Source organism: Oncorhynchus gorbuscha, unplaced genomic scaffold (assembly GCF_021184085.1).
Source record: "Oncorhynchus gorbuscha isolate QuinsamMale2020 ecotype Even-year unplaced genomic scaffold, OgorEven_v1.0 Un_scaffold_2310, whole genome shotgun sequence".
NCBI lineage: Eukaryota > Metazoa > Chordata > Actinopteri > Salmoniformes > Salmonidae > Oncorhynchus > Oncorhynchus gorbuscha.
This window is the reverse complement of record NW_025746859.1, coordinates 18,256-30,265: the sequence shown is the minus strand read 5'-3', so window position 1 is coordinate 30,265 and position 12,010 is coordinate 18,256. Positions and strand designations below refer to the sequence as shown.

General features: G+C 49.5%; 1 pseudogene; it reads right to left on the bottom strand.

Moving 5' to 3' along the window:
• Positions 1 to 476: 476 nt before the first annotated feature.
• LOC124025621 lies at positions 477 to 8,482 on the bottom strand (annotated as a pseudogene).
• Positions 8,483 to 12,010: the final 3,528 nt, after the last annotated feature.

The window sequence follows — 12,010 nt, the reverse complement described above, 5'->3', positions numbered from 1 at the left end:
AAGCCCACTCCAAAACATTGCAGTTTGTTCCCTTCTTCTCCCTCTCTCTCTCCCCTCTCCCACCAACTTCCAAAGGCAAAGAGTTAACAACAGAAAACATCATATTTAGACTTGGTTGTTCACGTGGTCATTGTTCTGAGTAAATTCATAGGGGTATTGGATGCCAGTTTTCCAAAACAGCTAAATACATTGTGAGGGGGGTGTAGTAGTATGTTTCAGATATACTGTATTAACATGCTGCATCAGTTACATCCTGCTACATTAACTGTGTCCTTCCATTAGTGTCCTGATTTTCCAGGCCAGTGTTCATAATCCAGCGATGACATCAGTGACACGAGTCCAACACGTCCCAAAAACACTGGTTATAGTTCATATCTGGGCTTAAGTGTTTCAAATAGAGATTATGGAGAAATAATCCCCAGAATGGTCCACAAGTGCAGAAGTTCAAGATATATTACACTTTATGAGACCAGTGCTCATACGATGGTCTCGTCAGTCATTTTGGTCGACTTGGTCGACGCAATGTTGGGTAGAGTGAGCTCCTTTAATTTCTCAGCATGAGCAGGCGTGACTTCTGATTGGTCCTCCTCCACTCCGAGTATAACTGACAGTGATAGCGGAACGATACCTGAGGTGCACGGAGACAGACGTCAACAAAACTATCAGACGGCTCATATGCACTGCAGATTCATTAAATATACCGTTGCTATCGCAGGCACGCAAAATACAAAGTTAGACAGACTGCATGACAAATTTGTATTTGGTCTGCATTTGATGACAATTGTAACTATTGTAAGATTTTTTCAGAGTACAAACAATTCTTGTTGCAGACAAAAGGATTTGTTGGCACATTACTTGTCTCCCTGAATATAAAATGGGGAAGGGCATAAAATACCATAGACAAGAAAACAAAACAAATGATGCTCCACAAATGTCTAATTTGTCTCACCAATTGTAATAATAGCGATTGTAAAGCACACATTTACACTGCAAAATATACTGTCAATTAACAGGTGGAGTAAAGTAATCCATGGCAATGGTGATAAGGGGGTGTGTGTGTGTGTTAAGTTACCGGTGTTCAGAGGACGTAGGATGGTAAAGAGAGCGATCGGGTGAGTGGCGAAGAGGCCCACAGCCTCCAGCCGGCTGGCTGAGGGTCGAGGTGGTCCTGCGCTCCCCGCAGACACAGCCAGCCAGATACTGACGCCGGCGGCGTGATGAGCATGAAGCAGTGCCATGTCGCACAGAGCGTGCAGCGCCTCACTGCGCGGGCCTGGGTCCCGCAGCCTGGGAGGATGCAGGAAAGATTCACTGATTAATATGCTTCAATTATTCTGTCATTACTATGGCGATGGAAGTGACTCTAAATCAGGATTACCCATCAACCCGTCACTCCACCACACACCGCCGCCTTTGCCTGTGTGAGGGGCTGGGGTCGCCGCTCGACGGTGAACTTCGGCGTGGCAGAGCTCACAGTAGCTGGTGTTGGAGGAGGACAGCCACTTCTCCAGGCAGCTCTTGTGCACTGCTACCCAGGGTCCCTGTGCAACCGCAAGGAGAGCAGCGTCTCACCACCGGCCCCCTGCGTGGCAGATCCGACACATGCCTTCATTACCAGACAAATAGGGAAGAAATTGTGCTGGTGACCACTCGCTTTTGAAACAAATGACACATTAAATGCACTATAAACAAAAGACATTATTTTCATCAATATACAAAAAAATGAGATCAGGATATGCTGAACCTGGAAACGAGCATGCCGCCCTCTCCTATGCGTCTTCTGAGATCTATTTGTCCATCGCCTATCTCCATTCAAGGAATTGTTTATATATCAGATCGAAGCCAAGGAGTCCCATTCCTCGCCCAGCCCATATCTACAAAGATAAGAACCCTCTCAGAGCACCTCCTTACCTCAGTGATCCCATAGCCTCGACAACAGTGGAGAGCGGGCGCATCTTCCGGCCGCAACCTTGAGACGTACTGGGCCTGGCCGGCATCTGGCTCCTCTACCTCCGTGGGCAGGTCGGCAGTGCCGCCCGAGTAGTCACGCAGGGATCCAGGCAGGTGGCGACAGCCTGGTGTAGTCACGAGCGCCCTGGTGTGGGTATTTTCTCACTCCCACTGCTGTGGGCAACTGTTTGGACTGGTGACAATGTAAGAATGTAACATTGTTACAAGTTACTTCGTGACGGCTCATGACATGTGAGCCGGTCAGTCCATAGAAATAGAATCCATATTCTACTGAAGTCATCCTTTCTTTATCATGACAAAACCTCCTGGCAAAGGCTTTGCTGACAATGGTCAAAACAGGATTTTTGACACGGGGAACCATGCATATAAGAGGATTCGAATGAAAGGCCAGGTGCATTACTTCATTTTGACAAGCTTATGCGGCGGTGCTCAACATGTCATCAACATCAAAGATAGAACCGACTGTCAGCAACTATAGACAAAGCTCGGCTCCAGTGAATCAATAAATGACCAACAGACACAGCCAGACAGGATAAAATGGTTGGCCGTCGTAGATAGCGTGCTAACTACGCTACTGTTAAGCATTCGCTATGTTCCACATCTCTCGCGCTGCCAACGCTAGCTAGCTACGACATTTCCACTAGTTAACAAGCTATCTAAGCCCATCAATACAGTGCAATGCAATGAAAAGCTCTCGCATGATGAACAGCTATCTCAGATAGCGTTTCTTAAACAAGGGTGACGCACCGTCGACACCAGCTCCCCCTGGCCTTAGCTAGCTATTTGGCTAGCTAGAGACATTGACATTTGCAGACAGAAAACCATGCTTTGGGAGGAATATCAATATGATGGTAAGTCCGTAGCCATCAGCCGCATTGGCTGGAAAAATGTACTCAGCCTCGTAACCACCTCCCCGTCTTCTTGCAGACACGGTGCAAGATTCACGGATTTACGACCAGCCTCAGCTGACGTGCTCGCATCTCGCTCAGCCGTGCGGTGACTGTATCGTTATGGTCACGCGATCACCGTGCCTCGGTGACGCATCACTCACTACCACCACACAGCGGGCAAGCATGATTATTCATTTGGTACTCAATTGCCATACAGCTCAGGCTAATATGTGAACACCCTGAAGTGGCAGTAGCCACTATTTCAAGACACTATAAATGGCAAGATTAAGATGGTAGCAGGCGTGACATATATATATGCATATGTACATATGTATGTGTATACATATATATGTGTGTATATATATATATATATATATATATATATATATAGCCGCTAGGTGACACCACTATTGTCAAACATTTAATATCTCAGTTTTGCATTTGGACATTGCAGGAATGCTGCCAGCTTGTCTCATGAGGTTCCTAGTGTTGAGATTCATTACGTTGAAGCAGAAAAGCGTTTGATTATGCTTGGGCTACTCAATTACATTTACTTTTGATGCTTAAGTGTATTTAAAACCAGCATTACTTTGTGACTTTACTCAAGTAGTATTTACTGGGTGACTTCTACTTCTATCTTGGGTAACTTTCTATTAAGGTATCTATACTGGTACTCATAGTATGACAGTTAGGTCTCTGTTCCACCACTGTCTGCCAGATAGCCTCCCTGAGGAATATTCAGGGAGGAGATGCGCAGACTGCAAAGGACACGGGACACTTTCTGATTGTCTCACAGAACAATTCGCTTTGAACGCAGCCTGATTCAGGAGGAGAGGAAGCGCAAAGATATATTGCAGTGGTACGTTACGGTGGCCACCTTCAAAACCAGAAGTACCTTGCCTCTTGCCATCCTGCGACATGCCTGTGCTTCTTCTCACCCCTACTTGGAAATATGTGAAAGTTGACAACGAAGTCCCAGGTTTATATAAGTTATCTGAGTGAACCAAATGGTGCTGTCTAGTGCAGATCCCTCAGCAGCTGATTGACGCGAACACGGGGCCGAAAGAAGGTGGAGGGTCAAGGCGCTCTACATCGACTTCGCTTCGACTCACCCTGAACCGGACTTCTCTCTCTCCAGTCCTCTTCAGGAGAACGACAGTAGTGTTGGACATGGACAAGGTGAATTGTCGCTCCCTGTTTTTTACATTTTTACTCTGATTTAACTCGGCAAAGTCAGTTAAGAACAAATTCTTATTCACAATGACGGCCTCACATCGGCCAAACTCTAACGACGCTGGGCCAATTGTGCACCGGCCCAATGTCGAGGACAACTCACCTTGAAACCCAGCACCACTCCCCGAGAGAATGGAAGCTGCAAAGACTTATTGCAGTAGTGTACGGTCGCCAGCCAAGATTGCCGTTAAGCCGATTCGTTGTTCATTCCACTCTTGAAAACAGGCTCCCAAACAGATCATCACGACAGTCACCTATCTACTAGTCAGAGTTTCATGCTTCAAAACGCACTATTCAACACACCATGCGTGTATCGCCTTTGCAAAATATTACTATATTATTCTCAGTTGTAGCGAGATTTGCGATTTAAAACGTGTTTAGTATGCAAAGCGGAATATATCCAACGTTTAACAAATACACCCACACCATATGCGTCGTAGCATACCCAGCTGAATGGTCACCTCGCATACTGATGGTTCATGAGCTTAACGCGGCACCATTTCCATACACCGTTAGAGCTGGAGAGTAACACACCAAATGCTCTTACAATATGAACAATTACAAGACCACAAGTCATACTTCGTGTATCACAACTTATGCATGAGCTGCGAGATTCATACAACAAATGCATCCATATGCGTGAGCATTTCATACCCAAATAGTTGATTACATGCTAATGTGGCGCAAGTATACAAATATCCGTTCAGTACACGTTCAAAGAATTAGATTTCTCGAAACGACCAACATTGAAACACAGCAAATGCATTAGTTCTCTTTCCAACTAGATGCTAAGAGTTGACGTTGTTTCTCTGGACGCTTCGAACGTTAAAAGTTATCGTCCTTTTTCTCCATCGCTCGTTTCCCATACACCATTTGCGCTTGGAAAACAGATGGCAAAATGCCTGCCGTCAACATAAATGCTCCAACACTAAACTGTCAAGAGTATATCAGTGACTCGAAAGCCAGGCCAAAGTAAATAAAGCCTCGAAATTAAGAAAATTGGTGCAAATTGTAAGAGGAGATTTTGCCACCCTCCCAGCCTTGGTGACTGCATTGCGTTACCGATTAATATGGTCTTTTGGAACGAAACTATTTCGTATGTTCAACAATGTACCTTGCACAGCCTATTCCACCGATGATCAGCTTGCACACAGCTCGTAAGCAAAAGAGCTCGAATTCGATTACTTTCCGAGGAGCTTTTTGTATCACTGTGATGCTACAGATGTTCAGATATGACGAGTGACGGTACAACAGTTGAGCAACAGTTGCTTTCCAGAGTGTCTTCTCGCCAGACATAGACCGGTCGCCCGTCCAGGCTCAACAAACTCAATCAGCAGTTATAGTGTATCTGCAAAGATGGGCTGGTAGCTGCCGTTCGCATCCTCCTCACAGCGTATCACCTGCCCCCACCTCACGATTGGGGCACAGAGGCGTGTTCTGTACTGGGGACTCATCAACGGAACTATCAAAGCGGCAGTGAGTAGCACTGTTTTGGGCGTCAGCTTCAGGGATTATATTAATATGGTAACTGTCCCGTGCTGCATCATTGTGCCGCAAAGGTTTATTTAGTACTCACTCTTTTGTTTGCTTGTCCTGTAACATTACGTACCACGAGACTGGTTTAACGCATCTCTGCATGTCTGGCAGACAGTCAGTGTGGATTGATCACCACTCAAAGCTGAATCTCAGCAGAGATGTTTTCCGGACTGCCTGCCTCTGATCTCGCCATCACGGTTGACAATCTCCACAGGCGTTGCAGAACCTGGCGCGATCCTGACAACACCTCATATGATAATAATAATAATATAATAATATATAATATATATAATAACATAATAATAATATATCAATAATATAATAATATAATAATATAATATATCAGGCCTGTTCTCGTAATTATGTTTCAACATCCGCACCAATACAGAAAGCGGCGCAACTTAACTAGCACAATACTGCCTGCCAGCCAGTTAATTCTCGTCTTTTCACCAACCCTCACCAGAACAGCATGGTGTTCAACCTCCCAGCCCCACGCCGCTCGCCGCTTCACCGGCCCAGCCAGCGCACATGAGCCGTGAGGGGAACGCAGGCTCCCTGATCAGCTACACTGGGCAACAGGGCACCCCGGCCTGAATACTGAGGAAGCAGTCAGCTCAGCCCGGCTGCTCTGGCTCTCATCGAAAATGCCAGAGCCAATACTGAGACATTCGAATTTCACTTTGCTGAATACTAGATAGATAGTAATCCTCGGTTTCCCCTGTTTTAGATGCAATTGTAGTGAATTATCTGTTATAGGTGAATGTACTGGCCCTGTGTCGCCCTGATAAGAGCTGCCTGCCAATGATTTAAATGTAATGCAATACTGCCTTTGCATGTCACGCCAGTAATTTGGGCACAAAAATTATTACGCTTGCGTCGTTTCGATCTTCGTTTCAACGCGACAAGGAGTTCCTGATCACTCAGCAGATGGAGACGACGGCTTACGAGGAAACCGTTGCCTTGCGTGTCATACTTCTGATCCGAGAGTCAAAGCCACCATTATCTAATATGTTCTATAATACCAATACCATAGTACGGTACTGATCTATTCAAACCGAATTCTTCTGCCTCACCGCACATACCAGGCAATATCGCTGAGTAATTTGCAGACGCCGCAATTAGCGACAGATCATTCTAACCAATCAGTGTCATGTCACATGTTCCTGCCTCTGCCACTGCTTCCTCTCAGCTGATATTTGTTTTTCCTTCTCTAGCTTCCTCTTCCTCACTCGCTCTCTCCTCTTCTCTGTCAGCCCCAGCCCTAGCTGCCTATTCTAATCATCATTTGTTCACTAGCCTGATTCTTTCCCCGATTAGAGTCCCCATTTGTTTCAGATCCGCTTCCAAACGCCGCTGCCCCGTGGTATCATGCCGTGATTGCGCTACTTCATCTCCTGTGTCGTGTTTAGCCAGATAGATACTAACTTCTGAATGGGTAGTTGCTCATGCAGAGTTAGAATTATCGACATGTTTCACCGAAACGAGCTGTGTCGCTTCTCCAGTTATTTCCTCCAGAGATTTCGTTATTCTCGTTTGACTTTAAATAATCCTGTTGTCGCTTTGGGTCCTCTTCACTGTACGACGAAGGAACTGAATCAGCGATCGGACCCGCACTTCACCATCCGTGAAGCCAGCCGGGCAGATTACCAGAATTCTGCCGCTGCTGCCGTGGAATCCTGGCTCACGACCTCCAGTTCACGCGTCACCTGCTCTCTGGCCTGCCGAGCCTCCGTCCTGTGGTTGGTCAACTCACCCAGCCGCTAAGGCGCCCCATACGCTCACGCAGTGAGACAGTTCTCTCCAACCCAACACATGGCAGAGAGCTGCCACCACCACTCTGCCGGGCTCAGCTCGAGAATGGGGCACAGCTGGGAGGCAAGGGCCGATTACCTAACAGCCTGGGCAACCCAGGAGATGATCCGGCCTTGACCGCTCAGCCTTGGTGGGGGAGGCTTCGCTTATGCCGCAGGTGAACGAGTCCGGACATTCCATTGTTTTCGCACTGTTGCCTTAGCATGTTGCGCTGGCGTTGCCGCTCGTTTTTCTGAGGGACTCACTAGTGCCTGCCCGACTCAGACGTGACTTCAGCCATCGCATAGAACTATGGCCTCTGGGCTGGCTCGGGAGTTACAGATCAACGGTAGCTGCCCGCATCACCAGCCTCCTTCTCTGCTTTGGAGACGAGCCCATGCATTCGGTCGGGCGAGAAAGTCTATTGTGGGAAAGTTGCCGGGATATTTCCAGCCATCCATGTCCAGTGTGCCAGAGTCATTCGGCCGAGGGTTACAGGCGCAGAACTACTGTCTTCCATCACGTCTCTGCATTACTTGCTGGGTTCACCTACCTGGATCGTACCAAAAGCTACATGTGCCTGCTGAGGGTTACCATTGACGCGGCACGGGCTCGAAACATGACATTCTCTTCAGATAGCAGTGCTACGCCCATGTCACGCTTTGATGGTAGTCATCTTCCAGTAGTCAGATTTGGACACTACTGCTTAACCCTCACAGGACTGGTAACCACAGTGAGATCATTTCTTTTGATTTTTCGTCAATGCTTATTACCCGTTGGCTTTGTCATCCCTCGGTTAGTATGTCATGGGCCCTTCTATTACTCGTCTAAACATGCCTCTGGAACGCCATCTCTCGGCGCGAAAGGGCTATCACCACATTCTGTCCTCATTCAGGAGACCCTGACAGGAAAGCGTCGAGGAACATCATGCGTTCCCGCACTGCTCGAGCCGTCCCAGTCCTGCATTCGCTCTTCCTCGGACCGGTAGTGCCATACATTCTCTGAGGCCCTGACCGAAGGCCTCGCTTGCTCAGGAACGCTGTACGCCGGCTGACTGCCATAGTGCTTCTTTTCGGGGCTGGTGGTTCTTTTTTGTTAAGAAGAAGGACGCAGCCCCAGCGCTCGAATGAGTGGCCGAATGATTACAACGGCTACATCAGCATCGCTCCTTCATGCTCATCAGCCGCGTAGATTCTGCAGGGCCAGGTGCTTGCGCTGCCGGGATCACAGCACGCTTGGCCACTGGCGCATCAGAGGTGGGGACGAGTGGAAACGGCGCTTAACACTCTTCAGCATTTTGAGAGTCGAGTCGGCCCGCTATTCGCAATGCAGCCAGCTACTGCCAGGCATTAGTTAATGATAGCTCTGAGACATGCTGAACATTTTGTTTCTTGTCTATCTTGACGATATCCCCGATTTTTTCGTCTTCCGGCCACCGAGAGGCTTCACGTTCAGCACGCCGACGTAGCTTACAGCTGCTTTCTTGTGAAGAATTGTCTCTGGCGCAGCCCGAGAAGTGCTCTCACGAACCACTGCTGCTCGGGCTCGCCAGCTGTGTCCCGCCGCCCGCACCAGAGGGAGTCCGCAAGGCCAGCTGTCAGTGATTGGCCTCGCCTGCGCTCACGCAGTCGAGCCGCAGCCGCTTTAGTTTCTGCCACTTTGATCGGCTGCCACGGCACTCGGGGTCGTTGCCGTCTCCTCACAAGCTCTGTTTCTCTAACAAGACGTGTTTTATCGCAGCCCGGAATGAAACGAGCTTTTGATCTCTGTTAACGCTTACCCGTGCCTCTAGCCCGCTACCTCGACGTCACTAGCACAACCATTGCCGAAAGCGCCGACGCCATGCGGGGTAAGGACTCATGTCTCAGCTTCGCCAGTTCGACGATAAGCGTTCATCTCCCGCGCTTTTTTTCATCGCCAGCGTCGCCAGCTGAGCCCCAAGCCGATGCGGGTAACCGGCACGTGCGCCACGCTAACCCTAGCTTGCGGTCGGCTTGTTCGCGGCCGGGAGCGCGCCTTGATCGCTCTCGGACAGACACCTGCGTTCCCGCCAAATCCAATGCCGCCTGTCAAGCTCGGCTAACGCTATTGCCGAAGCTTCATGTGCATTATCACCGGCAGCGTTACAGCACCGATGCCTATCATCCGCCTGCCTAGTTCTCTTGCTTGCGTCCGACCGAGGGGACTTCGCCATCAGGCCGCTGTCGGGCACACAGTTCGGGGCCAGATTCCGGCTGCCGCTACAGCACCGATCTACATTATTGTGCCGGCCGCAAGCCAGGTCCATGGTAAATTCTTCCTTCGCCTCCAGCCGTCGCCGCCTCAGTGGCTGGGGTTGAACATGTCCCGTACGTACCGAGGCACTTCCAGCTGTTTATACTCGCAGCGCTTTGCGGTCGACCAGAGCGCGGACTACGCCGCCGTTGCCGTTAGCTTCGGACGCGACCGCGATCGGGTAACTCACGAAGTGCAACTGCACGCCCCACTCTTCTGTCGACCATGGTCTCAGACCAGCCTCTGATCTGTACAACTGGAGACCGCCCTAAGACGGCACGCTCCAGTTCTCGATAGCGCGCCATTCTCAGCTCCCGCTCCGCAAGGAGACGCAGCAACAAATCCACTATCGAGAATGGGATCCAGCAAGCCCCCATGTATCTCCTTTCAGAGGCCGCATCACGTCACAGTTTTGGAGGGAGTTGCTGTTCCGCTTGGAGCACGTCAGTCACCCAGAGAGGGCCAGTCTAGACGGGCATCAACAGGCTGGTCGCACCACAGCCTCTCAGAAACCTCAGTGCCTACAGCACACCTCCCTGGGCAGCATCATTACCGCTTCTACGCTGCTCGGGTCGCCAAGACCATCCCGCCAGAGTAGCTCGCCAGCCCTTCAGCCATCCCACTAGTGCCTCAGCTTCCGCCGCTTGTCTCGACGCCAGCCAGGCCTGAGGAGTGGTGAGGTCTCGCGCTCTCAGCCGATCAGAGTCGCCAATAAACGCAGATTGAGTCCAAGGTATTGCTGCGCCAGAGTGTGCTTTTCACCGCACTCCTCTGACGACAAAGCCGGTAAGGACTCGCGTCAGTTCCGTCTCCGTGCCCCAGGTCGCCACCCTGCACGCAGGCACCAGCTTCTTCTTCCGCCACAGTCTGCCGCTCATCCCAGGCCTCCATGCTCTGCAGCCCCCACCTTCCTCCTCCTCTCGTCTCAGCCACCTATTTACAAGGTACAAGGCATCATGGACATGCGCTCGGGACGGGTCACCATACCGTGGATGGTTGCTGTCCTGAGGAAGGATCGCTCATCGAGGATTCTCCCAGTGCCAGGAGGCGCCGGTGAGCGGGGGTGGCGCTTGTCATTTGCCATCACAGGCCCACTTGTGCCATTGCTCCTCCTTCGCTGCTTGCTACTCTCTCTCTTCCTTTCTTCTCTGCTCAGCCTCACAGCCCCTATTCCCAATCACGCCACCTTCTCACATCATCCAGACTCTTCCCCACATCCCCATTTGTTCCCCAGACTGCCTCCAGTCCAGCCGGGCACAGAGCCAATATGCTGTGATTATGCTTTCGCCCGTCTCTGAAACAAGTAGCCAGCCGTGACAGGCCTTGCTCACTGATGGCGGTGAGCAGGTCTCAAATGACCATTGCCTGCCACTGGTTTACCTGTAGCCTGTAGGTCGTCCAGTGCGCTCCCTCTCTCCACAGCGTCCCAGATGATTCTCGCTCACCCCAACCCGTTCTCTGCCGTCGCTTGGGTCCCTTTCACCTGCACAATCGTAGTATTGTGCACACGACAATTTTTCTAAATGGTGCCTGGTTTCACCATTTGGCTTGAAACCGGAATAGAACCCAGCCAGATTATGCTCAGCAGCATTGATCCAGACTCACTGAAGAAACTGACATTTTTCGTCAAAGGTTCATTAGGCAATCAACATCTGTTCTGGACATTTTCTAATGAGTAAGACATGATGAACTAAAGACGCAAATAAAAAGTCATCCAGGACTCACACCACAAATATCTACCCCAACAGGTTGCCAGGTTGTGTCCCGGCTTCCTACAGTTTCACAGCCCTGACCAGATGCGCTATTAGATATAAACTTTTAATCTTTACCAAGCCAATTCAGCTCAAACGACATTACCGGGCTTACCCGAAGTAGTTCATGGACCGGGAGAGCCATACCACCCACCCTGAGGAGTTGGCTTAGGCTCACTCTTGAAGCCAGGCATATTTTCAAGTAACAAATTCCGAGAATTACCTGCTCTGGGCACTGGGAATAACTGCCCTGATCCTAATTGCAGTCTACCACAAAGTTAGTGACTTATCAACAGCCTTCCTTCCTCACAAAGACAACAATAACCGTGAGTATACCGATTTAAATATTTTATTAAATGTGTTTTTGTGTTAAAGTCATGTACAAACACACATTACACAGCATTTACTTTCAAATGTGGCGCTCAATGTAGTTTGTGCTTAGCAGCAAATTGACAACGCACTCAAATCACAAACATATGGACCTGAGAGCAGGCTCCCATTCGTCAAGACGACGCACGCATGAGTTTAACAAATATACGTCATGTTCCCAAACCCTCTAGCAGG